The sequence below is a fragment of the Elaeis guineensis genome, chromosome 7 (genome assembly GCF_000442705.2).
Source record: "Elaeis guineensis isolate ETL-2024a chromosome 7, EG11, whole genome shotgun sequence".
Taxonomy (NCBI): Eukaryota; Viridiplantae; Streptophyta; class Magnoliopsida; order Arecales; family Arecaceae; genus Elaeis; species Elaeis guineensis.
This window is the reverse complement of record NC_025999.2, coordinates 13,123,686-13,140,771: the sequence shown is the minus strand read 5'-3', so window position 1 is coordinate 13,140,771 and position 17,086 is coordinate 13,123,686. Positions and strand designations below refer to the sequence as shown.

General features: G+C 37.7%; 2 pseudogenes; one reads left to right on the top strand and one right to left on the bottom strand.

Moving 5' to 3' along the window:
* Positions 1-5,083: 5,083 nt before the first annotated feature.
* Positions 5,084-7,685, top strand: LOC140859270 (flotillin-like protein 4; annotated as a pseudogene).
* A 4,956-nt stretch (positions 7,686-12,641) lies between these two features.
* The window catches only part of LOC140859269 (uncharacterized), a 27,828-nt pseudogene continuing 23,383 nt past the window's right edge, over positions 12,642-17,086 (bottom strand).

The window sequence follows — 17,086 nt, the reverse complement described above, 5'->3', positions numbered from 1 at the left end:
CCTTATGAAGACAATGTTGGAGCACAATCCCAGCTCCTCCCACGGACCTTTGGTGTAGCGAAACCAGCAACGAATAGATCTGGAGACTTCTGGACACGACCTAAGGCCCTTGACGAAATCAGCCTGGTTGCTGTCTTCTTCGTCAGCCTTTCGTTCCAGATGAAGAACACCTTTGAAACCACCTCTAAAAAATCCAAGATCTGATACCCAACCAGATCAGACCTGGATTGAGGTCCTCCAATTCGTAGATCTCAAATCGGGGTGTTCTAGATGGGGAAGAAAATAGATGGAGACAGACCTCGCAGATCTGTCCTGCTGCAGCCTTTTTGTAGATCTGTTGATGGAGATCTCACCCGCACCTCAAACGACCTCAGATCAACTCCAGATCTGAGAGAGACTTGTACCAACCTCTTCTCAAGAGATTCTAGGTCCTAGACCTAGTGTTTGGGTTCCTGCAAGAGAGGGGAGAGAAGAAATGGCTGGCGGCTGCAAGGGGGGAAGGGGCTTGCGCCTCCCCTTCTTCTCTTTCCTTTTATGGACTGGCGGCAAGAAACCCTAGGGTTTCTTGCTCCTGGGGCATGGAGAATTGCTGGAGAGAGAGGGAGAAGAGAGAGAGAGACTTGGGAGAAAGAGTCTTGTATTTTTTTGGCTTAATCAAACCTATACACAGTACATGTATATATAAACACAGGGTCAAGTGACCCAAACCCAAAACTCCCTTGACCAACTCTATGGGAGATTAGGTTAACCCAAACCCTTGTACACCCATGACTCGACCTAATCTCACCTATCCTAGGCCCAGACCTGGCCCATAAAGAGTTGGTCCCTTGAGGCCCACATAACCTAGACCTCAAGTACCTGAAAGGCCCACAGCCTTTCAACCTAGGGCCCAACTAGCCCTAGAGCCTCCATGAAGCCCTCATGAATGATGGACCTTGGCCTTAGCCTTGGTCCCCTGGGCCTTGGACACACCACCTGGATCATAACAATCTCCACCTTGGTGTCCCAAGGCCTCAACCAGCTCCACTCTGTCCTTGCGACTGTAGACCCATTTGCAGCCAATGGGCCTCTTCCCCTGTGGCAACTGTACCAATCGTCACGTCTGGTTCTGGTGGAGAGACTGCATCTCCTCGGACATTGCCTGGACCCACCGCTCTTTGTCCTGACTCTTAATATCCTCCTGATACGTATATGCATCTCTATTCGCTGTCACCAGGGCATATGACAGCATCTCCTCGAAGCCATATCGGTCCGGTTGCCTGATGGTCCTCTTGGGCTTGTGTAGGGCAACACCGATATCAGTCCTCGATCCAGCTCGCTCCTGCTGGACCTCTCCATCTCGATCATCTATTCGAGTCCTCTCCACCTGTGGAGACACCTTAGGTAGGTTCTCCACCTGAATGTCATGTCCTCCCATAGTACTTGCAAGAGGCAAAATAAAAAAGGTAAACTGTCCAGCAGTGCCCTGCTGGACCTCCTCCTGCTCCTGCTGCTCCTCCATGCCTGCTCACCTCCGTAGCACTGACTCCTCATCAAAAGTCACATCCCGACTAATGACCTTCTTTTCTAAGGGATCCCACAGCCTGTATCCCTTGACTCCTCGTGGATAGCCTAGAAACACCACCTTGCGTGATCTGACGTCTAGCTTGCTCTGCTCACTAGCTCCAATGTGCACATAGGCCGTGCACCCAAATACTCATAGATGGCCCAGCCCAACTGTCCTCCCAGACCACACCTCCTCTGGAAGCCTGCCATCCAATCTGGTGTGAGGTGACCGATTGACCAAGTAACCTGCTGCGTCAACTGTGTCAACCCAGAACTCCTTTGGAAGCCCTGCCTGCAGCCTCATGCATCGTGCCTTTTCCAAAAATATTTTGTTCATCCTCTCGGCCACCCCATTCTGCTGTGGAGTCCCCCTAACTGAGAAGTATCTCCTGATCCCACACTCCTCATGGTAGTCCTGAAACTCTCTGCTGGTATACTCCCCGCCATTGTCTGACCTCAGATACTTCACGCTCCTCCCCTGCTCTTTCTCCACCTCCGCTCTCCAGATCTTGAACTTGGTGAAGATCTCTGACTTCTCTCTCATGATGTAAATCCAGAGCTTCCTTGAGAAATCATCAATCAGGGTCATGAAGTATCTGGCCCCATTCCTAGCTAAAATTGGGGCTGGTCCCCACACATCCGTGTGTACTAACTCCAGAGGGGCTGCACTCCAGGCTGTACTGATGGTGAACTGAACTCTTCTCTGCTTTCCCATCTAGCAAGGCTCACAAATCTCCCCTGTAGTACTATCCTCCAGATCAGAGATGAGTCCTCTCCTGCTCAACTCCCTCAGCCCTCTGTCACCCATGTGGCCTAGGCGGTAGTGCCACATCCTGTATGTCCCCTCCTGGTCCTGTGCTGCAGCTGCTGCATCAGACTCTCCGATCACCACAGATCCCTCCATGCGATAGAGGTTATTGTCCAACCTTCTGCCTCTCATCACCACCATAGCTCCATTGGAGATGTTCAGTACTCCGCTTCTAGCTCTACTGCTGAAGCTGTATCCACTGCGCTCCAAGTAGCCTAGTGACACCAGATTCTTTTCCAGCTTCGGGATGTGCTTTACATTTGTCAATGTCCTCACAATCCCATCAAACATCCTCACCCTGACTGTCCCTATCCCAGCCACCTTGCAAGGATGATTGTCGCCTAGAGTCACTGATCCCTCATCTGTCTTGGTGTATGTCGCAAACCAAGACCTGTGTGGTGTGTAGTGATGTGAGCATGCAGAGTCTAGTGTCCACTCCTCTGTGTAATGCCTGTGACCATCTGATACCACACGTAGATCATCCTCCACCTGCTGCCCAGCAACTGCACTCACTAATTTTGAGCCACTTCTTTCTCCCTTCTTGCTCTTCCATAGTGGACATTCTCGCTTGAAGTGCCCGAACTCATTGCACTTGAAGCATTTCACCTCTTTCTTTCCCTTCCTGGACTTGGACCGCCCCCTGGACTTGCTTCTGCCTCTGCCTCTACCTGTCCTCTCTCCTACTGCCAAATCCTCCTGGGGAGCCCGATCTCTGGTCAACTTTTTTCTCTGCTCATTTGACCTCAGCTCCGAGACCATGTCCTCATACTCCAGAGTCTCCTTGCCGTAGAGCAGTGTAGTCACCAAAGAATCATATGATCCGAGCAGCGAACATAGAAGCAATAGAGACTTGTCCTCCTCATCCAGCTTCACCCCGATATTCACCAACTCCGTGCACAACTGGTCGAACCTCTGAATGTGGCCAATCACATCAGATCCCTTCTGCATCCGAAGACTGTACAGCCTCTTCTTCAGCATTAACTTGTTGCACATATTCTTCCCCATATACATGGTGTGCAACTTCGACCAAAGGCCCTTCGGGGTCTTTTCTTCCAGCATCGAATACAATGCCACATCCGCCAAATATCCTTTGATCATCGAGCATGCTTTCTTCTTCAATGATGCCCACTGTCTATCTGTCATTCCCTCAGGCTTCTCATCCAAAGCCTGATCCAGATCTGCTTGCACCAGAAGATCCTCCACCCGAATTTTCCACATGGAAAAATTTTTTTTGCCATCAAACTTCTCGAACTCGACCTTCATATTGCTTTTCATGACTAGATCCAAACCAAACAAGCAATATAAAATCAAGAAGTGTAGAATATACCTTGATGGTACCTTGCTGAAAATTTTCAGCACTTGGGATCTTCAACTTCTCACACTTGGAACCGCTTCCTCACCACTGTGGCTCTAATACCAACTATTGGAGCATGATCCTGGCTCCTCCCATAGTTTTTGGTGTAGCAAAACCAGCAACGAATAGATTTGGAGACTTCTGGACACGATCCAAGGCCCTTGATGAAATCAGCCTAGTTGCTGTCTTCTTCGTCAGCCTTTCATTCCAGATGAAGAACACCTTTGAAATCACCTCTAAAAAATCCAAGATCTGGTACCCAACTAGATCAGACCTGGACTGAGGTCTTTCAATTTATAGATCTCAAATTGGGGCATTCTAGATGGGGAAGAAGATAGATGGAGACAGACCTCATAGATCTATCCTGCTGCAGCCTTTTTGTAGATCTGTTGATGGAGATCACACCCGTGCCTCAAACGACCTCAGATCAACTCCAGATATGAGAGAGACTTGTACCAACCTCTTATCAAGAGATTCTAGGTCCTAGACCTGGTGTTTGGGTGCCTGCAAGAGAGGGGAGAGAAGAAATGGCTGGCAGCTGCAAGGGGGGAAGGGGCTTGCGCCTCCCCTTCTTCTCTTTCCTTTTATGGACTGGCGGCAAGAAACCCTAGGGTTTCTTGCTTCTGGGGCATGGAGAATTGCTGGAGAGAGAGGAAGAAGAGAGAGAGAGACTTGGGAGAAAGAGTCTTGTATTTTTTTGGCTTAATCAAACCTATACATAGTACATGTATATATAAACATAGGGTCAAGTGACCCAAACCCAAAACTCCCTTGACCAACTCTATGGGAGATTAGGTTAACCCAAGTCCATGTACACCCATGACTCAACCTAATCTTACCTATCCTGGGCCCAAACCTGGCCCATAAAGAGTTGGTCCCTTGAGGCCCACATAACCTAGACCTCAAGTACCCGAGAGGCCCACAGCCTTTCAACCTAGGGCCCAACTAGCCCTAGAGCCTCCATGAAGCCCTCATGAATGATGGACCTTGGCCTTAGCCTTGGTCCCCTGGGCCTTGGGCACACCACCTGGATCATAACAGACAACCCCATGATCCGAGCTCATAACATTGCCCATGAGCAAAAATATTTAAAACTCCACCATCGCCGGTATTTCTGATCCCAAAATATCAAAGAAAGTACATCTGGGGAGAATCATTTTGCTGATTCAGTTGGTAAGATCAGACATTTTAAATTTTGCATGTTACTGTGTGTCAGGTTTAAACTGAACAATTTCAAACACACTATATTGTATAAAAAATAATTTTAATTTTTTTCATCTTCTTTAGACCATCAACAGTAAATTTTAATTCAACCCTCAAAAATCTTAATTCATATGTGTTCAGGTTTGGATTCCAAGATACAATCTTCTGGTCTGATGATACCGAAAATATTGAGTGTTTGGAGTTATTCAATTTAAAACTGACACGTAATAACCAGCAAAATTTGAAATACCTGATTTTATCAACTGAATTAGTAGAACAGTTCTTCCTAGATGTGCCTTCTTTAATATTTTGGGATCAGAAACTCCGACGATGGTAGAGTTTTGAATATTTTTGCTCAAAAAATGCACAATGTTATGAGCTCATCTTGGTCTTAAGGCTCTTAAAACCATCGATTATGAGATGAAGGTAGTAAACCTTTGCTGTATATTCCCTCCATCAGTCTATGGTCCTTAGATGAATGATTCTTTGAATTGTTCTCAAGTTACAAGAATTATACTTTATTATTTAGAGGTCTTATTGTTCACCAATGTAGTAAAGTTTTGTCATGATATCTTTTAAGAAGCAGCCTTATAAATTCATTTTCTATTCAAGTCAATGATAGATGTTATTGTAAAGGTCTTATCGTTAATTCTTTAGTCTACTATGAACTTTTTTAAATACCAAAAAAAATCATATTAATAACCTTTTCTTTGCTTCAATATATTTTTAAGTAGAAGATCCTAAATCTTTTTGTCACCCTAATTTTCTTATATCTTTTCCTAATTCTTAATTACTATCCCCCCAAAAACTAAAACTCTGGCTTCTGTCCATATATCCTAGTTAGTCTTAGATCTATTTTAAATCAATCATGGTTCTTTAAATTTTAGATTGGATTCTAATCTAAGTTCAGCTATTAATGCAACAAACCAAAGCCTAAATTTCATGGGCCTTCACCACTGGAGCTAATTTTGTTTAAGCAGGCACTAAATGATTAGGATTTGTGATTTACAAATTTTTAACTATGTTTTCTATCCCATCAATTCATAGAAAAAGTGGGAATGTGACATCAAGGGAATGGATTGAGTTTATTTAGGGGATACATAATTATCTAGGAAACTTAGGCAGCACTTGTATAGGAAGGTAATTTGTTTGTTTATATTTGCTTTACTATTTCAAGTAATTACAAGCATCATTTTGCTTCTTCGAGCAAATTGACTCACAAAAGCAAAAAATATATACAGATTCTCAATATATAAAGATGACTTTCTGTAGCTACTCTCAACAGACTTTATTAATGTACAAAGTTATCCTTCCTTGGTTATGTCAGATAATTGGTTTATTTAGTAAATAGATCTGCTTTTGTAACAAAGTTATCTCAAGTTTCTTAGCTTAATCCCTCCATAACGTGTTTTACTTAAGCGGCTAAGACCTTTTGCTGGGAACATATAAAAAAATATATTGTTATCATAGAATTTCAAAAGAATTGTTAATCCCTGATTATATTTCTTTTCTAAATTAGACTTTTTTTCATGAGTTAAACATGTTTTCAAAGGTCTCCTGTGATATGTCTTTCAAGATAAGATTTAATATTTTTATGACTGGTTATTGTAACTATCTTTCATAGGAAATCCGTCACCTAGAAGAGCAAGAATAATTTTTTGTCATGTGGTCATGTTATTTGAATTAACCATTAAAAATAAGTGATAGCTTTTGCTGTATAAGTTTCACACCTGTTAGTATACTTTCAAACAATGCCATACAATTTGCATATCGACTCACTAATATTAACTAACTAGCTTTTTATTTGGAAGAGAAGAAGAAGTTTTGGTCATGGTATCTTGTAATTTAATTAACTAATCCTAACTAGCTTTCATTTGGAGGAGCAGAAGAAGGTTGTAGTCATGTTGTCTTGTTATTTAATTAAACATAAGCGATAGCTTCTGCTCTAGAAATTAGTTTCAGATCTGACAGAACATTTTCAAAAAATGCAATGCAATTTGTATATTGATTGATTAATCTTTCTTTCATTACATGAATCAGCAAGAGTGTTGATTTAGATTTACTTCCACACCACACCTAGCTCTTCTCTTCTTGATGTGGGGTTTGCGTTCAATTCAAGTCCCACACATCAAGGAATTTTGTTGAATGTTGTGGCTTATTAGCCTTCAGGCTCCCTTCATTACCCTTGTTGTTGGAGCAAAAGAGAGGATAAGTTTTCGAAAATATAGGCTATTAAAACATATTTTTTGAATTACCAAATATTTCCAAGTATAGGTTCAAGTAGCCAATTGGGAGTTGTATAATTAAGAAGCAGAAGATTGCTAAAGCTGCACTTTATGGGAAAGAGAAGGAAGTAGAGGGATGTCAGACCATAGCTGAAGTAGAATTTTTTGCATGCTAGCAATAAGCTAATGGAGAGTTGTATGCGAAGAAAAAGGAGATCGAGGGGATGCTTGCCCTTGCAGGGGCCCAACAATTTTTCCTTCGCAAGCTCTTTGAATCCCTTGTAGGAAATTATGCTACTCTGAAAGACTATCTCCTGATCAGTAATGGGACTTACGTTAATATCCAAGGATCAATGCTAAGACTGCGAAGGGGACTCTAGCCAAAGATTAGTGTTTGGACAAATGGTGGTGAGACCACTGATAGGGGCTAGAGCAGGAGGTGGCCGGAGTGTACCGCATGCTACCACCTCTATTCGAGATAGTTCAAGAGCAAATAGGAATGCTACCACCACCATGGATGGGCCAGCTCACCAACTAATCTAGCAACTAACTCAAGAACTTATGATAGAAAGAAATGCTTAGATTGAAGGTTGATAGGACTTGCTTTTTCATTTCTCAAAGAGTATAGTTGGTAGGACTACTTTCTTTGTTCTTGAGCTTATTCTTGGTTTGTTGCATGCTTGAGACAATATCAATTCTATTTAATAGTTCATGGTAGACTTGCAAAAGTCATCTGCATTATTATAAAAGCCAAGACTGGATATATACTCTTGTGGAAAATGCTCGTCATGTGGATTCAAAGAAACTATGGGTAGACAGGAGACTATTGCGTAGACATTATCCTGCACAGGGGCTCCAAATGGTTTTCTATTGTTTTTATCAACCATTTCTCATGTCTTTTAATTTAATCTCATGAATGCTCTAGATTTATATTCTCAGGAATTGATTTAACATCTAAAATGTTTTCTCAGGAAGCACTTAACTATGCATTGTTTCATTTATCAAATAATATTAGTCATGCAACTTGTTTACCATTATTTACCTAAATGTATTTAGCTATGAGACTCACCTATTTCCATAGTTCTTATCATTCTTTAGTAAATGACCATCTTTAGAGTGTATACATCAATGTGACCCCGAATATGTCATAAATCCATGATGTTAGAAATCAAAAACTATTCTTGAGTTACTCACATGGTTCATATGTCTTGAGATATAAGAAATATATGAAAAGGATATCTAAAATTGCTAAGAGTTCCAACTTTATGTCCATTATTTTTTTGAGAAAAACTATGCATATTAAAAGTTTGCTGGAAAGGCACTTCATATTATTTCAACATTTTTGGGGTCATGTAAATGCTAAAAGCATCAACCATCTAACTGATATTATACCTAAAAAGAAAGAAACAAAACTAATATATATATGTGTAAATTTGATTCGTTTGAGACAACTATAGGTGCTTATGTATAAGGCTTCCATCTTTTCAGAAAAAAGTTTAGAAAGATGAGATCCTCCACTTGGTTCAAATATGCATATCCTTTGAGTCTGCAACCCTCTACTGCAACCCACCCCACGCCCCCCCCCCACCACCACCCCCCCCCCCGAAAAAAAAGGCACATATCATCTTAATGAAAATAGGAAAAAATACTTAAGTCATAGATGGATGGATTGAAAACCATAACTCAACTACTTTAGATTTGAATCGAAACTGAGAACAACTAAAAAAATTTTGGATCCACATTTTCAATTTCACTTTGAGCTATAATATGGATTATAGCAAAATTCAAACTGGCAAAACAAGGCACCATTAGGATTCATATTCAACTCCATGGACTGTAAATTCTCACATATCAAACTTGAAGTTCGTAGTGCTAAAAGCACCACTCATAAGATGAATAATGAACCCTAAGCCTGAAAAATAATGATTTATGATCATCAGCAACATATCATGAAGAAGTTATTTAGTTTTATAGTATATAAGTAGATCTATTAGTGAGTAGCACATATATTTTAGGAAAACAACCACTAATTTTCTCATTAATTAATTTGCTTTTTGTCAGAAAAAAGAAAAAGAAAAAGTTTTAATATGCTGCATATGAAATGAAGCAAGCAACTTGTGGACAAACTCCACTCTATTTAGGAACAAATGTCTCCCTCAGAGCCACAACAGAGAAGGAAAAATCAACTTATTCTAGAATTAGTTAATTTGGATAGTTGATTTAGTGAGTGGGGGTGTTCAGCTATTTTCACTATAGTATAATGGAACATTCCAATGCAAAAATACTCAATTCATGATAATTATAAGCATCACAAAAAATAATCTATCCTTTTTCAAAACGTCAAAAAAGAATCATTACATGAAGTGTCGAAACTAATATTGCCTACAATTTATGAAAGCATCGATAAGTTTAGAATACTTTCCGATGCTAGCAAAAGCATTGGGATATTTATTAATGTCGATGCTTATAAACATCATCAATTTACAATAATTGCTGATGCTTATAAGCGTCGGCAATTTGTAACCATTGCCAATGCTTTAAAGCATTGGTATTTACTAAATTTGAAAAAAATGAAAGACACACAATCTGAAAATAATCTATATAATAATACAAATATCTATCCAAAATTTATAAAAAAAATTTAAACACCAACACAAATATAATAAAGACTGTGTAACATCATAATCAATATATATCCAGAGAACAAAGTACCACAGGTCCAGTATGATTAAGGATGACTTAATCATTATCTTGTTTCATAATAAAGACTATATAACATTAGATAGCCCAATCTGGGGCATGAAGACCTAAAATTGAATCCGACAAAGACTAGCAGCTTTAGCTCTCAGTGTTCTTCAATAGACACTGCAATGCCTCATGAAGGACAAATGGGACAAAATGTGAAGATATTTCAGTTATCATTTATTTGCTTTGCCTGCAAGTCATTCCACTTAAGCTCAAATTGATCGTTTATAGACAGCAACAACTTAACTGCAAGATAAGTATATTTGAGAGAATAGCCCCACATAAAGTACCCTAAAAGTTGCTTAATCTAAGAGAATCTATCAAGATGAGATATAGCTAATAACAGAAGAAAAATCAGATGATAAGAAATGACATGAAAAATTTTGCATAAAAAGCAGCACAACTGAAAATTGCTTCTCATTCATGGCTTTGAAAACAATGTATTCATCATCCGAGAGCCAATCCGAAAGAATAGTTGAGTACCTCGAGTTGGAACTTCAGTGTCTTCCAGAAAAAAGAAACACATATATAATCAATCATATATATTTCAGAAAACAATGTTAAGGTATAAATTAAGATGTGGGGCTAATTATAATCTCTCTTTATTGCAGGCTTGCAATGGATCTCCTAACATATCAGAAATGCAATAGGATGAGCAGACCAGTTGCCTGACCACCTGATGGTGAATGCTTGAAGCTCATTCCATCTTATAGCAATCTTTAATACAGAAAATGTATTAGAACAAAGTACATGAAAATGTGCAAACCAAATATAATGAGGTTCAAGTTGCATACCAATTTACCAGCACGGTCAAAAACAGGAAATCTATGGTACTTTGTGTGGTGTGGGTTTACACTATATGAATACAGGCCATGTTCCATCCATATGGGTTTACACTACATGAATCAAGATATATTCAAATTACAGAAATGTCTCAAAACTAGCTCTTAACCTGGCATAAACCTTTATATTTGTATCGGTTTCCAACCTAAGACAGCTTCGTGAAAGAGAAAGGCTCACCATGAAACCTTGTGGGCAAGGCAGCAGGAAGAGATATCAAACATCTAAATCCCACATTTTAGCAATTGCAAGAAGAAATTAATCATTCATGTTACTGCAACTATGGAAAACAAAGGTTTTTTTTTTGATACAAAAGGAGAATACTGTACATAGTACATAGTCACCAAAATTTATTAAAGAAAGAGAGTACATAAAAACAAGAGTGAAAGGGAATCCCTACCCACCCAACAACACCAAAAATCAAATTTCAAATTCCCTGACTAGCAACATTCAAAAAATTTTGAAATTTAAATTTCAAAAAAGAGAAACTCTAATAAGTCACCGCTGGAATGGATCAACATCGATCGCCGAAGAAAAACATCGGCGACCACCACGTCTTGAGAGAAAAGGAGCACTAAAGGAAAAACATCATCAACCATCACAACAAAGAGAAGAGCGTCGTTGACTAAACCTTGCCAGCGACTGATGAATCCCGACAATAATCCATACAAAGGACAAGAGAAGGAAAAGAAAGCCGACTTGGCCTGACCCAACCATCTGCCATCCACCACCAAAAGAGACTGGCGAAGAGGAGTGAGAAAGAGAGAGAGGGGGGCTCGGCCAACCATCGTTTGTCATCCATTGGAGGGAGAAAACCACCAAAGGGAAGAGAAAGGAAAAACTAAGGTTAACAACAAGCTATGCTGCTATCTATCTTCCATGCACCAAAAACCCATTTTTGTCAGGTCTTTCGTGCTCTAGTTGTCTTGTTATAAAATTAGGCTAATCAAAAATCAAAGAAGCCAAAGTTCTTATATTATGAACATACAATGTGCACTTAAAAATCTAAAGCAATAAACTTTGTAAAAATATATCTCATACACCCAAAGCAGTAAAAATCTGATTTAACAATGGTGTACTCACACAAAGTAAATATCTAAATATATGAATCGGAAATAATGTGGATTTTCTAGGCAGTGCTAACATAAAGAGATGCTGCCAATTTCATTTGTCAATTTCATAACCAGATTTTTTTTACTAAAATTAGATGCATTTTAATAAATCAAAAAAAAAATCTTCAGCACCTCACCCTAAAAAAAATGATGAAGCACCCACATTCTGCACAAAAAGATAGGCAGACAAATAAATAAAAAGACAAGGGCTGCAGATGTCTCAAACCTGTGAAAAGAAAGAATCCACACCTTCCCTTGAGCATGGACGAAAACCTAAAATTCAATAAATTTTTTGTGGATAAGAAGTAAATGCAATGTATTGACAGAAGATAGGAAAAGGCTTAGCTGGTACTCTGCATTGCACTCCACCACGAAGTGACCCAAGAATCTCCCCCTCCTTCAACACCCCATTGATTAAGGACTTAAAAAACATCTTCAACAGACACTCCATTAGCACCATCCATATCTTGCAGCAGTTGCTGCAAGGAATTCCAAACAGCTGGTAAGCTCAGTGGAACTATGATACCCCTTGCAGCATTATGAACCATAGCAGTGATACGTGAAACATGTTGGAGTATACGGCTGTCCACCTTCTAGTCTTCCTTTTAACTAGGCAGACGATAAAGAACTAGTTGGCAACATATAATAGAATTTGGGAAGGATGGAGGATATTCGACGCAACATATAACAGAAGGGAGATGTATCACATATACAATTGCGATAAACAGTTGCACCCACACCGCACAAATCTTATGGAGACACAATAATGAGGAACAGCCTAAAGATATACAATATGTTAAGGCACTTCTTCAGTCTTTTAGCTCCATCAAGATCTGCACAAGTATCAAAAATCACTTATGAATAGATTTGCATCAATAGACAAACAACAATAAATTTCCAACAGAGAGGAAAAGAGATTGTCTATTTCAAATGTGAAGTATACAAATATAAAAATGTAGATTAACATATGCAAAAATGGACGTGTTGTTTTTGTTCCGTACACATTGCTGGCATCGAAAACCATTTTTTCTGCATAAAGTATTAGTGAAACATTTGACATAAAGCATTAAAATGAAATTTTGAATAAAGAAGACATTTCATTAGTTAACATAGTTTAGATAGGTCATTGTTGGACTAACCTGACTCAAGAAGCAAGAACCCATTGCATTTCTTGTCCTTACATCTATAACCTTCCAGGATAGCATTTTCTCGAAGTTCCTCATATGAATTCTTGACAGTTTGACAGCAAAATCAGATCTTGAAAAATTCAAAATAAGTAGAAAGTGAATTTCAAAAACAAAGGGAAAAGGCCACTAAAATAAATAGATTAACCAAAAACTTTGGCGCAGCAAGAACTTCTGCAGGTGAAAAAATATTGCTTGAGATCTTTTTGTCGTGTTTGAATGGTCTTTTTGGTAAATAAGTGGGAGTTGGAGGGGTGCAACCCAACGCAACTACCTCCCCTGGTAGTGTTTGAGTGGTTACTGCATTCTCTATATAACTTATCAAGACCTTACAAGAGAAAGATAATAGTAACTTCAAACCAAGTCCATGCAAACAAACACAAAAATAAACAAGATAAAGAATCAACATGTCGTAAAGAATATGGGTATGCAAACAAATATACATGCATACACATTTATACAAGAATTCAAACACCAACATAAACATAATAAAAACTATATAACATCACAATCAATACATAAATCTGTCCAATTATAACAAAATTCAAACACTAAATAAAGTCACAATAACATTCCATATCACACAATAAAGTAATGATTACACTGTCCATCATGTTCATAAATTACAATCCACAACTAAAGAGAAGACATCAAAAAAAATCTATAAAACTTAAAAGAAATATAGAGGCATCAGGTTATTAGTCATTCGTAGAATCATGACCGTCAGTAATTCCATGACTACTAGAACTATCAGGAAACTACAACAAATATATAAAAACTTCAGTGTTGAGAATACAAAATCATAATGCAAATTAAATATTAAGTATATGAATAAAAATAAACATATGTATCCTAGAAGAGTCCACAAATATCTATAACATAGATGTCAAATGATCAATCTAAGTCTTCATGATGGATATTATTGTGTCATAGTTTGCCTTATCGCTTCCACCTCCGCCTCCACTTGTGCCTGCACCTACACTTGCACCTATGCCTGCACCCACACCCACCCTCTATCTAGCCCTCCAACTGCTCCTTAATCCGTGCCTCCACCCATGCCTCCACCTGCTACTCAATCCATGCCTCCATCCAAGCCTCGAGCATAGAAATATCTGTATGCTAGAGCTTCTCTCTAGCATCCTAAGTGTATCGACGTATGTCAGATAACTGAAATGGGGGTAACTCCAACTCCATAACCCTTCACTCGACCATAGCGGTTCAATCCCAATAGCTCTGTCATCACTTGAGCCTCAACACGACTGGCCTCCATAGATGTCGAGGACTCACTAATATGCTCTACAACAAGAGATGAAACTCTCTCCTATATTTAAGAAAAAAATATATTAATTTTATAATTAAAAATAAAACTATAAAATCATAGCATTGCATGATTATAAATACATATAAATATATCTCTCGACTCGTAAGTAACAAAACGATCATCTCAATAACATGAGTCGTTATGTAAACTCTACCTAACCAGGCTCCCTCCCATGGTCATCCATTTACAAAAAACATAAATTTTATAAAATATATAATCCATAAATTTGAATTGACAAGCTATAAGAGTTTCAATAAAACTTATACATATCATGATATATGATACATGATAGTTTTAATATGAAGCATGAGGATCATATATACATCAAATTAGTCTAAAAAGGTTTAAATGCCAAAATTTTGAAAAAAAATACATATTCTTGTCTGCGTCATGCATAGATCTTAAATCCTGATGTATGAGAATAGATTGAGCTGCTTGTGCAACTATCAATATCAAAATATGCCTACAAAATAAAATAAACAGTGCAATATATCTTATATGTATCTAAATTATGTACACTAGTAATTAATATAACATAAGATATATGATGAATGCATACAATTACTTGTCCCTTCTCAGAGAACCAATAATGGACAAGCTTCCTCCATTGATGAGGATCACATTAAGAGGATAGATACGAGCAACATCATCCTTGCCAAACCCTCTCTCTTGTAGTTCTCTTTAGCATTACCTTAAATTCTTTCCATTTTTGATTAAGGGACTTCAGCACCCATTCATTGCTATTTGGAAGGAGTATAAATTTACTCTACAACAAAGCAATGAAGGATATTCAAATATTAAACAACATAATTAATTAAGTATAAACAAATTAACATAAATTATTAAGTTATCTTTTTATCTTTACTAATCACAATTTGAAGCTTATATGCATAAGCATATTATTCCATCTAGGATAATTCAAAGGACAAAGTTGACCCTTTCGTGCGATAGTACCAAAGAAGCTCATTAATAATTTAGTCACCTTGTTGATGAGCTACCCCATCTGATTGCATCAAATGATGAACCTCTCACCCTCAACTAAATGCCAAATATCTCTAGCCCATGTGGATCATGTCTAATCTATGCTCTCATGAATGCATCTACAATAAAAACAAAATGAAAACTAATATTAAGAATCAATCAACAAAAATTAGTACTTAAATCTTAATACTCATGAATATATATACTTCTATTAAAATATCCAGGATATGTATCTCATCCATAATAAGATCCTCCACAGTAGGAGGATCCTGCTATGACTCGGGCTGTTGCATGGATAAAGAACGACCGACATCAGAATGCTATGCAAATGATGAAGGACTGCCTCAAACTACTGTAGTTGCCTCGACTATTTGGACTAATCAAAAGACAATCCACCCTGGGAAGTATGTAACTCTATATCATCGAATCGTCTGTGTCAAGACATGATGTCACCAACATTCACAAATAGAAACAAAAATCAATTAACATAAATTATGAAATGATATATAATACTGATTAAATTGCTAACAAGAAGCAAGATCTACGAAATGAACATGATAATATAAAAATGTATATATCTTAAGTCTCTTATTAATTAAAAATTAGTCAATATTTTCTCTTTCAATATCCATCCTAATTAACCAAGCTTGTTATATTTAAATCATCAGTCGATGTAAAATCAAGGCATAGACTACATATAAGTCTCATCATCCTCTACTTCTAATCTTTTTCCCATATCATATAAGTCTTAGGTGTCCTTACCACAATAGCTCATTCCTTATCTTTTGAGTCTTATATAAAAAAAAAACTTGATGAGCTTGAGATGAAAAAATAAATGGATTATTCTTTAATAGCACATCAGTATGTATCAGTCTTGAAAAATTTATAAGTGTAAATCTATTCATATCTTGTTTTAAGCCCCTTGGTGAGTTTATATCCATCTAGTTACATCAAAATAATATAACTTTAAGTTTTTCATAATAATCTAACTTAAAAATATTCATAAGTATACTATAATAAGTCTTCCAACTTACTTCCACCACGATGCCACTATTCTGAATTTTTCTAAATTTTTCATATTTTTTTGTATGAAATTTAAATCTATTAATGATGAAACCATTATATCTATTCACAATATTGTTGGGACCTTGAGCAATGGTAATTAATTCCTCTGAATAGTTACTCTCCATCATCATTGGTATCTAAAAATCATGATAAAATTATTAATGTATTATTTGATGCTTATAAATATGCTCCAAAATTAATCCTTTCCCTCATATAGATGACTAATCTGTTTAAAAAGTCATTCAAAAAATAACTTGATCAATCATCATTGCTCAATCCTTTGGTTAGGTCGAATGCTATGGTTTGCTCATCTTTGAGCAACCAAAAAATTACTACAAAAAAGAATTAATTCATTAATTAGGAATATTATATGATGACAATGAAATAAATCAATATATACTAAGATATATGTCATTATGAAGTAGCACATAATGATAGACTTGTGCTAGGGATTTTTTATTAAGAACACACTTTCAACCTTCTCCAAAACACTTTCAGCAATGGAGAAATATTTTTTTCATGCCTCCCTTTTTCATTGTGAAACACTTCCACGCCTAGAAAATAGGGTGTGAGGGCTTAAGAGGCGTGGGGACATGTGGCTAAGTTCCTTATTTGATTAGGTCAAGGTCTAGGTCCAAATCCAAATCAAGATTGGATTCCTATTTAGATTGGGTTAGGTCCAATCCATTAGATTTTAATGAAA